At 34.6% G+C, this 14863-nt stretch overlaps 1 pseudogene; it reads left to right on the forward strand.

Annotated features, from left to right (window-relative positions):
• The first annotated feature begins 4421 nt into the window (after nucleotides 1–4421).
• LOC108300762 lies at nucleotides 4422–4986 on the forward strand (annotated as a pseudogene).
• The last annotated feature ends 9877 nt before the right edge of the window (nucleotides 4987–14863 follow it).

Raw genomic sequence — 14863 nt, forward strand, 5'->3', positions numbered from 1 at the left:
ATCATTTAGGCTTTGTTGTTCCATTTATAGAGCACAGGCAGAGTAGATTTAGTATACTTCTTCAGGGTCCTAGGCTTCTTAAAATTTTAAATGGGCATTGGCTTTAATTTCAAGTCACCAGCAGCATTAGCCTTTAATGTATTCACCTGTCCTTTGGAGCTTTCTTCTCTCTAGCTACTAAAGTCCTAGATGCCATCACCTTCCAGTATAAGGGTGTTTCAACTGCATTGGAAATCTATTATTCAGTGTAGCCTCCTTCATCAATTAGCTACATCTTCTGGATGACTCACTATACTGTCTACGTCAGCACTTGCGGCTTCACCTTGCACTTTTAGGTTGTGGAGATGGCTTCCTTCCTTAAACCTCATGAACCAACCGCTGCTAGCTCCAAAATTTCTTCTGCAGCTTCCTCACCCGTCTCACCCTTCATGAAATTGAAGACAGTTAGGACTTTGGTCTGGATCAGGTTTGGCTTTAAAGAAATATTGCAGCTGGTTTGAGTATCTGTTTAGACCACTCAAACTTTCTCCATATCAGCAACAAGGCTGTTTCATTTTCTTATCATTTTTGTGTTCATTGAAGTAGCACTTTTAGTTTCCTTCAGAAGCTTTTCCCTTTGCATTCACAACTTGACTAACCATTTGACACGAGAGGCCTAGCTTTTGGCGTATCTCAAATTTTGACATGTCTTCTTCACTAAGCTTAATCATTTCTAGCTTTGGTTGAAAGTGAGAGATGTGCAGCTCCTCCTTTCACTTGAACACTTAGAAGCTATTGGGGGGTTTTATTAATTGATGTATTTTTAGCATTGTTGTGTCCCAGGAAATAGGGAAGCCTAAGGAGAGAAGTCTCAGGAAATAGGGAAGCACTTATTCAGTGAGAAGTCAGAACACACACAACATTTATTAAGTTTTCCATCATTTATTAGTGCAATTTATGATGCCCTCAATTACAATAGTGACATCAAAGATCCTGAGAATAGATGTGATGTAATAATAATGAAAAAGTTTGGTATATTGCAAGGATTACCAAAATGTGACACAGAAATGTAAAGTGAGCACATGCTGTTGGAACAATGGTGCTGACAGACTTGCTCAAGACAACGTTGCCATAAACCTTCAATCTGCAGAAAACACATCTGTGAAGTGCAGTAAAATTATGCATGCTTCTATATCTGGGACTATTATAATAGTGTATTAATACTATAATAAAACAATAAATGGCTTTATTTTCTATGCAAAATTTGGAATCATTTATAGATATATAGTCTCAATGGTAAGCAATATTATTACTGGAATTCAATCAGAGCAGTTATCCTACCTATTATTATTTATTTGACCTATATCTTCCAATATATTGGAGGAATTATTATTATTTATTTGACCTATATCTTCCAATGCATAAAATTGTTTGACCACAAGCATGCTATAGAGGGCTGAATGATGACTCTCCAAAACACATCCACTTCCTAATCTCTGGAATTTATTAATGTTACCCATGTGTCAAAAGAAACTTTGCAGATGTCATTAAGGTCAGGATCTTAAAATGGGGGAATGTTCCTTGCATTAGTTTGCTAAGGCTTCTGTAACAAAGTACCACAAATGGTGTGGCTTAAACAACAGAAATTATTGTCCCACAGTTATGAAGGTTAGAGAACTGAGATCAAGATGTCAACTGGGTCGATCCCTTCTGAGTGCTGTGAGGGAGAATCTGCTCCATGCCTCTCCCTTAGCTTCCAGGTGGTTTTCTGGTAATCCTTGGCATTCCTTGACATATAGAAGCAGCACCTAGTTGTTGCCTTTATTTCAAATGGTGTTCCCCCAGGTATGTGTTCTTTGTGTACACATTTCCCTTTTTATAAGGACATCAGTCATATTAGATTAGGGCCCAACCTAACAATTTCATCTCAATGAACTAAACATGCAACAAACAACTCTTTCCATATAAAGTCACATTCTGTGCTATTTGGAGATCTGACTTCAAAATATGAATTTTGGGGAGATAAAAATTCAAGCCTAACATTTCTGGACAGTCCTAGTGAGCCACAAATGTAATAAGGGTTCTTCTGAGAGGAGAGCAACAAGGTCAGATACAATGGGTGATGTGATGATAGAAGCAAGAAATTGGAGTGCTTTGATAAAGAAGTTATGGCACCAAGGAATGTAGACTTCCAGAAGCTAGATAAGGCAAAGAAAGTGATGATCTCCTACAGCCTCCAGAAAGAAATGCAGCTTTGTCAACACAAAACTCAACAAAAACTTTTGCACAGTAAAAGTAATTTCAGATTTCTGACCTCGAGAACTGTAAGAGAAAATATTTGTGTTGTTTTGAGCCATTAAATTTGTTATAGTAGCAAAAAAACTACTACGATCAGTTAAATTTTTGAAATTATTTTATCGATAGTTTATAATCTGAAAATGTATTTTAATTCGTTGAATGTGTAGACATTAATGTAGCTACCTTATTGGACCCCCGGGCTATATATCTAATATATTATATTCTTCTCAGAATAAATTCCTATATTTTCAATATGATTTACGCCTATCAATTTACCCCGACTACAAATCTGTTACTCTAATATGAATTTGCTTGTTTTATAGGTATTCAAAGGCTTTTACTATTTAAAATCCTATGTATCTTGAATTTTATGTCTGTCTTTGATATTGTAAATGTATTTCATAAAACAAATTGCCCTTTGATTAGAACTTTATGTTGTTTATACAGAAACACATGAAATTATTTATGTCAATTCTGTTATTTAAAATATGTATTTAAAAATTTAGAGCTTAGAAGTATAAATAAATAGGAATATTTATTCAAGGATCCTGATAAATAGATTAGTTTTATCTATTTTATTTTTATAGTTACAAAGTATGAGTTGCAGGAAACTTACTGATCACATGGTTTGTAGTTAGCTGTGGAAATTAAATACAGAAACCTTTACTTTTTAATATTTTCTTCATAAATGCCATTCCATTTTATTATAATTGATAGCACTATCTTCCTGTGTCTTTTATAATATGATTTACTCTAATAAAATATATATAAGAACTTTTGCTTTTCCGTATTTTTTTTTTTTTATTGAGATGGAGTCTCACTCTGTTGCCTGGAGTGCAGTGGCGCCATCTCGGCTCACTGCAATCTCCACCTCCGGGGGTTCATGCAATTCTCCTACCCCGGCCTCCCAAACAGCTGGGACTACAGGTGTACATCACCATGCCTGGCTAATTTTTTTGTATTTTCAGTGGAGATGGGGTTTCACCACGTTGGTCAGGCTGGTCTCGAACTCCTGACCTCAAGTGATCCACCTGCCTCGGCCTCCCAAGTGCTGGCATGAGCCACCACACCTGGTCCCATATTTTATTTTTTAAACATCATTTTATTTTCTATCTGATAAAACCATCTTTCTTTAATAACTCTTCAAATTGCTTTATTATAGCAAAAATAAAGTAGTGTAAAGACTGTGGTTGGGTTCTAGTATTAAATAGATCGGAATTCAATCTCTAGTTCAAACACTTATTAGCTGTATGACTAGATACTATAAAATTTTGGCATATCTGTCAAAAGAAAACTGTATGACTCCTAGAAAGTTAACATGTCTGTGTTTCTGTTATTCTATCTATAAAATAGAGAGAATGATATAGATGTGTATATATGGAATAATCTTTAGGATACATTGGTATATGTTAGTGTCACACAAGGAGTAATACAAGTTTTGAGGCAATACGTTGAGAGAGATTTTTTTAAAAAATTCACATTTTAATAGTGAATTAGGAGACAGCCTATCTTACTAAAAAGAGCGGCTTCACTAGTGGATATTTGAGGAGTTAGAGAAGATGCAAAATGGCTACTATGGAGAATGGAGAAGAGTGTTGAGTAGGAAAACACGGAAGAATATCTGAATACCATTTATGTTTATATTTATTCAACAAATATTTACTGAGTACTTACCGTGCCAGATACACAATACACGGCTGAGTGAAGAGCACAAAGTTCCTCTCTTTATGGAGCTTCCATGGATAAAATGTAATTATAATGTTGTGAACTCTCACTGGATTTTAGAGATAGGACCATTCTCGCCATGTTGTTATTAAATCATTAGGCACTCTTACAAAGAAATGTTAGACGCCAGGGAAATGTCATCTGCCCGAGTCATCTGCAGGACTCCTCAAAAAGATAACCTTTGAGAATACCTTGTGCATTGATGGTCATTCAATTTTTCCGGGTTCAGAATCCAGTATATCACAACACTTCAAGATCACAATCTCTCAATGGCAGATTATTACTAACTGGTCTGCCAACACAAATGTCTACTATCATCCTGCAGATTATAAATTTAAAATGGAGAGCAGCGTTCCCAGTGGTTTGAATCCTCACGGCCCCGGGCGTCCCGCAGGCGGAGGTGCTGTAGGACGTGTTAGGAGCGCGGGCCGCCGCCCACTGGCCGCCATCTGCGGCTCAAACGGCTGCCCTCGGGCCGCTGCGCTTCCACCGAAGACCGCCAGCCGGCGCTGGAGCGGCCGCTCGTGGCCAAAGCTAAGCAGCGCGAGAGGATAAAAAATCTCAACCGTGGTGTTGCCAAATTGAAGGTACTTGTGCCATTTCTTCCCCAAAGCAGGAAGCCCAGCAAAGCTGATATCCTTAAAGGCGCAACTGAATATACACAAGTTCTCAGTCATGTTTTGGAAGAAGCCGAAGACTCGGAGAAACAAGACGCAGATGAGCAGAGCTATAGTAACAGCACTTCTGAACCACATATATCCTCCGCTACAGAGCTATCGAGAAACATCATCCAAGGTATCGGCTGTGCTTTCAGCTTGAAGAATGAAGAGGAAGAGCCTTGGGCAGATGGTGGCAGTGGTAAGCCGGCACATTCTTGTCGCCAGAGAGTTGTCTACAACTGGAGTTATGTCCCCAACCAGAAGTCTGGATAGATTCCCAGAAGTAGAACTGCTGAGTCACAGACTTCCACAGTATGAAAAATGAAAAGGCCTAGGGTTACCTTCTAGAGACAAATAAATGCAGTCTTGGGGAAAAAAAAAAGTGTTTCTTTTGATTAAGAAGTTTCTCTTTGCATTCAAAACTTCTTAGAAGGTCAAATAAGTCATAGGTCTATTGGATGAATATTAAACTAGCAATGGAATTATATATATGGTTTCCTTATAGACAGTGTAAATCGCATGATGCACATAGGGCATATAGAGTCATTTTTGCCAAATAAATCTGAAACACTTGGAAGTTTTTGGTAAAATGTCCTTGTATTCATAGTTATTTAAAGGAAAATGTCTAGAAATCAAATTTGGTGTCCCAATGAATCCTCTCTCTGTTACAGTGCTAAGACGTTTTATAGCAGCACAACAAACTACGCCCAGACATAGCAGATTAAAACAATAAATATTTACTCTCACATAGTTTCAGAGGGTTCAGAATCTGAGTTTGGTTTTGCTGGATTGTTCTGACTTAGGATCTCATGAATCAAGCTATCAGCCAGGGCTGCAATCAATGAATCCTTGAATTGGGGCTAGAGGATTTACTTCTAAGCTTACTTACATGGCTGATACAAGAAGTTCCTCACAACACAGACACAACAATCCCTTTCGTAGGGTCCGTTATGGCATGACTTCCCCTAGATCCAAGGTGCAGAGTGAGAAGGAGTAGCCAAGACAGAAATCACAGTCTTTTATGACCCAATATTTTTATTTTCTCTTTGTTTCCAAATTAATCTGACTTTGATATATTCTCCCTTATGTGATGTTACAGCTCTCATTAGATTAGTGTAAAATCATATTGTTGCCCCAAGAGCACTTCTGCTTCTTTGAGAATATTTAGTGTGTGTTGTTCTTAAAGTTTAATTATTGGATGAAAATCTTATATCAAGTTTTTTGGGGGCCAAAATTTTTGTTACCCAGTTATGAAAATGTAGTCATATATGTGCTTTACTGAATCTCAAAAGATCCTAATCAATATGTCACATTTTGATTCAGCCATCTTCTTCACTCTAGCTATTTATCTTATTATGACTACTTGACACTAGTGATGAGTGTTAAGCATTTTTTGTTCAATTGCCTTTTTTTGTGAGGAAAAAATGTAATAGGGAAAGTAGTAATTTTAAACCTGCCTTTGAATCCTTATGTAATATCTAGAAATATACTATTTTAAATTGACTTTAGGATGAAAGCCACATGACATAAAAATATCATATAAAAGTTTAGTTTTTATATATTTTTTGTAGATATATACACATACATACAAATATGCATAACCTTAAAATAATTTATTCCCATATTATGTGGTACATTGAAGGTTTATTACTCGAGTAATGATATTCTGTTCACTTTACATTGAAGAGCATTATTCACAAATATTAAGAGCAATGTGATACTTTGACAAAGCACCCTTTAAAGATATGCTGGTAAACCTTAATTTTTTAATAGAGGCTTATGAAGAATGGAAGAAAAAAATCCCCTTAGAAAGTAAATGAGCTAAATATTGAAATGAACCCAAACATAAACAGTGATTTATTTTTAAAAATATTACCTTTCATTAAAATTGAATAAATTATTCATGTGACCACAATATGACAAAATTGTTTTCCATTAATTTTCTAGCAATAATTTTATATTTCTTGCTGCATCAAATATAAATGCCGGAATAAATAATATGTGAACACTTTATGTGGTAGTCAATACTTCAGTTTCTTAGAAATCTTTATTGCTTAATTATATATACACACACGTGTGTATATACAAAACTCTCTACATACACACAGACATACACATACACACACACACGCACACACACATATACACACAAATATATATATACACACATATGTAGTTTTGCTTGGCATAACGTTTCAGCCAAAACCAGATTGCACAGAAGAGTAGTCTCATAAGATTATAATGAAGCATATATGGAAACTTGATATATGACACATGATCAAATATGGAAAATGATTGAAATTCAGTAATAGTGAAGAAACATAGAGTGTAAGTGCACTATGTGTTGTTCACACAATGATAAAACTGCCTAATGACACATTTCTCAGAACATACTCCCATCACCAAGTGATACATGACTATAGTTCTCATGTTATGGCTGAAGTATATTCAGTTTCTAAGATCATGAGAAATTAAAAAATAGAAGAAAAGTAGCCCTCAAAATTTAAGGAATGCATAATATTTTGCATGATGATAGGTTCATTTGGGAATATCAAGTTTTTTACCACATCTTTTGGGAATCATATTTGCCAGAAAGTGAGGCTCTTAGAAGGGGAGTAGGAAATGCCTATGAATCCTCTCTGGTCACAGCCAGAAATTACCACAGGATACTCCTAAATTTATTTTTAATTTTTCTAAAATAAGATAATTAGTTTCCTTAAAATGACTTCAGCAACATAGTGATTGCTTCAAATCAGATAAAAATGCTTTTAAAAGTTTCAAAATATGACTTGTTACTGACAAAATGATGAATATATAGAGTAGTTTTTTCTTGCATAATGACATATTCTTGCATTTTTGCTAATTAATTATGACATTTTAACAGGCAGGGTATTTAGGACTGTGTTTGCCTTCCTACTTAGAAGCCAGTTTTAAATTAGCTGTATATACATTACTCTGAATATTTAAATTCTCTCTACCATATTGACATTCTGTGAAAAGGTAGGAATTAAATAGACTTAAGTCATATTGGGGCTGCAATTTCCAAAATCATAATAAAATGAGAGAATATTTATTATCAACTCTATTGCAAGATGAATATGTAGACTTCAAAAGGAATACCTGTAATTTTTCCCTATGTCAGTATTGGTTCATATGTGGGAAAATTCTGATTGTATTAAAATGTTTGTTCCAGTCAAAATCAAAAGGTGTATTATATCAGCACCCTTTCTCTCTCTGCTCACTACAAGCAAGCCCTAACCATAAATTGGGTGATACAATCAACAAGAGAGAGTTTAATAGTTAATTATTAATATAGTAAAAATATGCCTGCCCAACTGATATCACAAAAAATGATGAAGTCTATATATGTATACCCATCTCATTAGGCTCACTGTGAAAGTCCTATAGACTCTATAGACACTGGAAGAATTGCTAATATAAAGGGTATAAGCATATTCAGTTCTGCCAGTTATCACTCAATTGCTCTAAAAAATTGTACCAATTTATGCTCTCACCAGCAATATAGGACTTGTCATTTTCCTATATCTTTGCAAAAGTTTGATATTTGACTTTTCAATCCTTGTCAGTCTGATGAATGTATAATGGTATTGAACTGTTGTGTTTGTATTTCCTGATTACACATCAGGCTGAACATCTTTTTTTTTTTATTGGCTACTTTGGACATGTTCCATATCCCTTGCTAATTTTTAATTAGGATATTTGTCTTTTTCTTATTGATTTTGGATAATTCTCTATGAAGTAAACTTCAATGCAAATTACATTAACTGAGTTAAAAGACCATTGAAGATTGGGAAAACCTTTATGAGAAAAATATTCTCCTTTTTCACATCAGCAGATGTTGTTAGTTGAAAACCTCATCTCCACTACCTCTAGAGACAGTGACACATTATTGTCTCCTCATTATTCATTCTCTCTTTCTTATCAGCAGAACCTGATTTAAATGGAGGTGGAAATGTACTCCTCTACAAAGCTCTACTTCTTGGCTGTCTTTGTGTAGGCGATAATGTTACACAATGCTGCCCAATAGAATACAAGTATGAGTTGCTGTTTAGAAATTATGGAAAGACTCCCGAAGTGGAGTCAGACTTAACCGGAATGTATATTTGACCTTCCTTCCTTCTAACTCTTCCTGCTTGGAGCATGGCCTCTGTGATCAGGTATGGTGACCATGAGAGTGAAAGCCACTCTCTGAGACTAACGGTGAAGAAAATGCAAGAAGACTGGAGTATTGAAGGCATTGTAGAGTGGCTGTAATGGTCCTGAACTGTCAACTTCAAAATCTTTACTCAAGTAAACTGATGATAGATTCAGTGACAAGCAACACCCCAGGGTTATCAGATATGGGAATTTCACAGAAAACAAACAGGTAAAAATGTTTGCTTTTATGAAACTTAGGTTCCAGTTTTGAGAGACAGACTATAAATACACCTCTGAATAAAGAAATAATATAGGGAAGGGTAAGTTAAATAAAGAAAAAATAGGCAAAATAAGAGGGCTGTCAGTTCAAAGTGCCTGGGGGTTGGCAGAGAGGTGATGTCTTCTTACACAAACTTGTCAGTAAGGCTTCTCTAATAAGGGGATGCCCAAGCCCCTGCATAAAGTGAGGAAATAACCCAGAGCACTCATGTGAAGGGTTACAAGTGGAGTAGCTATCAAAGGTAAAGGCCTCTAGGGAGACTGACAAGTGAAGGAGGTGTAAAGGTGTGAGGTTGAGTGGGGAGAGAACAGGTGGAGACCAAGCTTGGGGTCCACACTATGTTGGTCCTGATAAGGAACTTTGATTCTTATGAGGGCTAGATAAGATACAAATGACATATAAAGTGTCTGGCAAATAGCTTGGCTCTTACGTGGAAAAGTAAACATTCTATACAGATTGAATGCCAATACTTTTTGAGTTACTTGGAGGCCAGAGAATTTGCAGTGCAGCGGTGTGTGAATTAAAGAAGGGGTCCCTTTTCGGTATATGAATTTGTAGCAGTGTATCTCCCTGTCGCCTCTCCTCTGGGCAGGCACCACACTGAGCCCATGGCTTGATGTACAGATCATGGCCATGGCTTTGCTTCTATCCTTGGCTTAGGTAACTCTGGTTAGTGTACAATGAGCATATTTACACATAATGGCCCTGACAGACAACGCCTTACTCATCTTATTTCGAGCTCTGAATATAATCTGCAGTTCTAAAATCATGAACATAGAACATGTTTATAGATGTCTCAAATTATTATGCAGTCTAGTCATTTGAACATTCCATCAACAAGATATTGTCATTTTTGTCCTTACTGTTTATAGAAATATTTTAAGCAAGGTCATAAAAACATTAGCAAAGCCTTGTATAATTTTTTCATTCAAGTTTTTTTCTCTAAAGAATTGTGAATGAGGTTTTTAATACATCTTTGTCTGTGAAATAATAGATAGGGGTTAACTAGGTGACATAGCATACTTGCTTTCCTCTCCTTTCTAACTTTAGGTAGTGGATGACTTTCTTTCTCTTACATGAGGAAGTCATTATCACACACTGGTAATAGTTCCACTAACCCCTTCTTGAAACATCATTTAAATTTTAATGCCACTTTTGTATTATACAAGCATTTTAAACTCAAGGGTAATATAGGGATTGTAAATTCCCAGGATGTGAGGTTCTTCCTTTTACCATGATTAATGCTTTTGGCAGGAGGATGGAATAAAGAATATTGTATATGCCAGAATTTTATAGTCACTCAGTGTACCCTGGGGGGTGGAAGTTGCAAGAAAGCTCATATTCCTGCCCTCTTTGTATGTACATCTAGTTTTTTTTTGAAAAAAAAAAAAAAAAAAAAAAAAAGTTCAATAGGTCCATGAAGAGATTACTGAGTCTGCTAGGTCCTGCTGGTACATACCTGCTGAGACAGGGTGGAGGGTCACACAGTTATCCTCACCATGCTCCAAGGAGGAAGCCTGCTGTGGCTAAAGTATGTGTTCTCATTAAATATGTATTGTAAAGTACCTTGGTTGATACTGTTAAACTCCTACCGTTAAAAAGTTGCTTGTAATCAATGCAGCTAAGTTAATGTTTCCATAGGAACCTTAGTGTTAAAACTTGCTTAATATGACATTAATCTAGGGTTTTTTGTTTGTTTGTTTGTTTTGCTTTGCTTTGGCACAGACAAAAACACATACCATGAATGCATGTGCAATTTTAAATGTTTGTAAAATCATAAAAATACTACACTGAGAACATACACCTTTATGGTGTCATTTGTGTTGGGCAAAGCTTGGTTACCCCATTAAAAGTATAATTGAAGTTCTCATAGCTTTCTGCCAGTTTGTGGAAATGTCTTTATTCCTATACAGAGATTTAGTTGTCTTTGAAATGAAAACAACAAAAGCAACCCAAGTGGTTATATGTTTCACATATAACCAGGCTCAAATAGTGCATTGTAAATTCTGTTGGTATAAATCTGATTCAAGGAAGAATGTCTATTTACAGTGGTTTTGTTGAGTGCTTGCTCTTAATATAGGCAAGTGAAAGCTGTGGTATTAAATCGAAAATATGTTAAAATGGAACCACAGAGCATAACTTTGACTTACTCTAGCAGATGTTTCTGATTCTAGATTCAAGAGTCAGTAGTTTTTAACACAACTGCAAAGCGCTAAACAACTATAGTGATAAAGAAACAGGAAGTATTAATCTTTGTAGATTTTAACGTCTTAAAATATTAAAATTGTAAAAAGTCTAATTTATGAGAATAAAGTGAATGAATTAATGTTATGTATATGTTCTATGACTTGTTTATAATTCTAATATTTAAACCAATATTTTAAACAGACTAACATTTAGAAATGTCATAATATTTAAGATTAAATCTTGCTTAGATGGTGGATTTTTTCCTCCCTGGCATATGAGCCTTTTACTTCTAAAATAAAGCTATTTTATCCCTTGTCATCACCCAGCCATAAAAATTGCAGGCAGTCAGAAGTTAGCAATGGCTGCTTCACAGACCCACAGCAATACTTAGTAACAGATTTTCAAAGCAGTTCAAAGAGTCCAGTTTCCATCTGTGTTTGGTGAAGGATGCACAAACCTTGAGGCCATCTGAAAACTCAGCTTCATCTCTAACACTTGGAATAACAAAGGTGTTATTTTTCAAAGCTGCATTCTCCCCTCCTGGGGTGGCTCTGCAGATTCAGTTCAGGGAAGGTGGGAAACTTCAGAGCAGGTATTCTCCTTCTAGACTTTGCCTCCTTTAGGGAGTTCTTTTGAGGGTGTTACAATGGTGGCCTCCTGAACATGGGTTACTGCCAGTAGAGGCCAAGAGTTAATGAACCTTATAGACAAATCCCTTCTTCTGATTTTCTGAGCAAAATATCAGCATAGAACCAGCCATCTCATTTCTTCCAGACTAGGGGTGCTGTTTAATCAGGAGAAAGTAGAGGGTGCTCTCTGCCCACAATAAACCCATGAATGCTGAATGATCATAAAGTCTCCATTTCATTCAGCTGATTTTGTAAAACCAAAGCAGGAAATTGTTGAAAAAAGGAATGGTTGAACATCCTTGTTTACAGTTTGCCATATATATGCATGTCAGATTTCACTGAAAAAAAAAATTGCGTATCTTTCCTTTTTTGTTTAGTGGTCCATGTATTGATTGTCTGGCACACTTTTTGATAGAGTGTCTTTATAAAGACTATGTAACATAATGTTAATATACAATTAATGAAATTAATGGAAAGGTAGATACTTATTTGCTATCTTTTTATCATTCAAACTAAGATGGAAAAAGTAAAGTCAAGAAGAACATAAGCAGTTTGCTCTTTAGTTCTTTGAATTAATCTGATGCATTCATTGGAACCTCTCCAGAATTATATTTTAAATTTCTTTTACATAATTCAAAGGAATATCTAATGATTCTTCATTGAAATCCAAATTTCAGTAACTATATGTATAGTTTTACTTGGGAATATTTTATCTGAAAATATATCTTTCATAAAACTTCAGGTTGATATATCTTAAACATGTTTATAAGAACCAGAAATTTTAAAGGGCTGACAAAACATGTATCAACTTTAATCTTTATAGAATTTCTTCATGTACTGACATTCATAACATTAAACAAAATGACTTTTGAAAGACATTTTTGGCAATCTGATTTCACGTAGGCCCTGAATTTTTAAAAATTAAGTATGATTGGGGAATTACTCACATACTGCAGAAATAAATTACAGCCAAATAACAATTTTGCAATCCCCCAATTTACTGATTGCACAAATAACAATTTTGCAATCCCCAAATAACAATTTTGCAATCCCCAAATTTACTGAGGAAGAAAACCTGAAAAGAAAAAAGCCAACCCCAGACAAGAACATTCAAGAAGAAAAATCTTCTTTGGCACTTCCTGTTATATTAAATAATCAAGAGTATGAACAAAAGGAGAATAAATGTTAAAATAAAAATGAGGCAACTCTTAATACTTTGATCCTGTATAATACTGTTAAAAACAAGCTTCTAATTATTTTTGGACAGTGTTCATTTAACAATTTGCTAGAAACTTTTAAAATAATAAATGAAAATGAGTTTAATAAAATATTATAATTAAAATATAAATTTCCAGATGGATTTTTTTATTTCAGAAGTTTACTCCCAGTCTTGATTTAAGCTCTCGCTTTGCCTTCAGATAAACATCAATCTTAATACTTGGCCAACTAGTGTTTAGTCAAATTATGTATTTGAAGCACCTCTATGAATAAACTTCACAAGAAATGTTCAATGCATATGTTACAAAAGCTATGAAGCCTTACTCAAAGATATAAAAGCCAACATGGATAAATAAAGGTATATATATATATGTCCTGGATAAAAAATACTCAGTATGGTAAATATACTATTTCCCTCTAAATTAATATTTAATGCAATATAAAATTAATAAGAAATCCCAGTTAACTTGGAAATTTGACAATAAAGAGCAAATACACACGCCTCAACATAATAAACGGTCATATATAAAAAACTCACAGTGAACAACATACTCAATAGAAAAACATTAAAACTTTTCCTTTAAGATCAGGAGCAAGGCAAGAATGACCACTTTCATTACTTCTGTGCAAAATATTGCTGAAAGTTCTAGCCAGAGAAATTGAGCAAGGGAAAGAAATAAAAGACATCCAAATTGTTAAAGAGTAGGTCTAATTATCTGTGTTTACAGATATTATCTTATATGTCGAAAACACTAAAGATTGAACAGAAAACTATTAAAACTAATACATGAAATAAGGAAAGTAGCAGGATACAAAGTCAACGCACAAAACTCATTTTCATTCCTCAACATTAACAATGAACAACTTGAAACTACTAAACAATTTTATTTAAAATTGCACCAAAATATAAAATACTTACAAATTAATGACCAAAGAAGTGAAAGACTTGTACAATAAAATGACAAAAAAATCCGGAAAAAAAATAAAGATATATAAATACATGGAAAACACATTCCATATTTATGTATTGGAAGACTTAATGCTGTTAAAAAATTCTTATTATGCAAAGTATTCTATATGAAAAATACTAATGCACTGCAATTCCTATCTAAATCTCAATGATGATTTTTGGCAGAAATATGAAAAGCCTATCCTAAAATCCATATAGACTCTCAACTGACCCTGAATATCCAACAAAGAGCATTGTAAAAGAAAAAAGCTAGAGGGCTTACACTTTCTGATTTCAAAACTTACTACAAAACTACAATAATCAAAACAGTATGGTCCTGGAATACAATAAACATATAGACCAATGTAGTAGAATAGAAATCCTAGAAATAAACCCTTTGATATATGGTCAAATGATTTTTCCCAAAGGTTCCCTAAAACTATTGAATTGGAGAAGGACAGTCTTTTCAATGGATTGTTCTGGGAAAACTGAATTCATCCAAAGAATGAGCTCAGAACCTTACCCTATATTATCTACAAAAATTAATTCAAAATGGATCAAAGATCTAAACATAAGACCTAAAACTGTAAAAACTCCTAAAGGAAAACATAGGACAAAGACTTTTTGACATTAAATTTCATCATGATGTCTTAGATATAACATCAAAGGCACAGGTAACAAAAGAAAAAAATTGACAAATTGGACTTCCTAAAAATTAAAAAAGTAGTGCATTAAAAGACAATAGGAGTAGAATAAAAAAAGCAACCCACAGAATGGGAGA

This window comes from Cebus imitator, unplaced genomic scaffold (assembly GCF_001604975.1).
Source record: "Cebus imitator isolate Cc_AM_T3 unplaced genomic scaffold, Cebus_imitator-1.0 Scaffold30, whole genome shotgun sequence".
In the NCBI taxonomy this organism is placed as follows: domain Eukaryota; kingdom Metazoa; phylum Chordata; class Mammalia; order Primates; family Cebidae; genus Cebus; species Cebus imitator.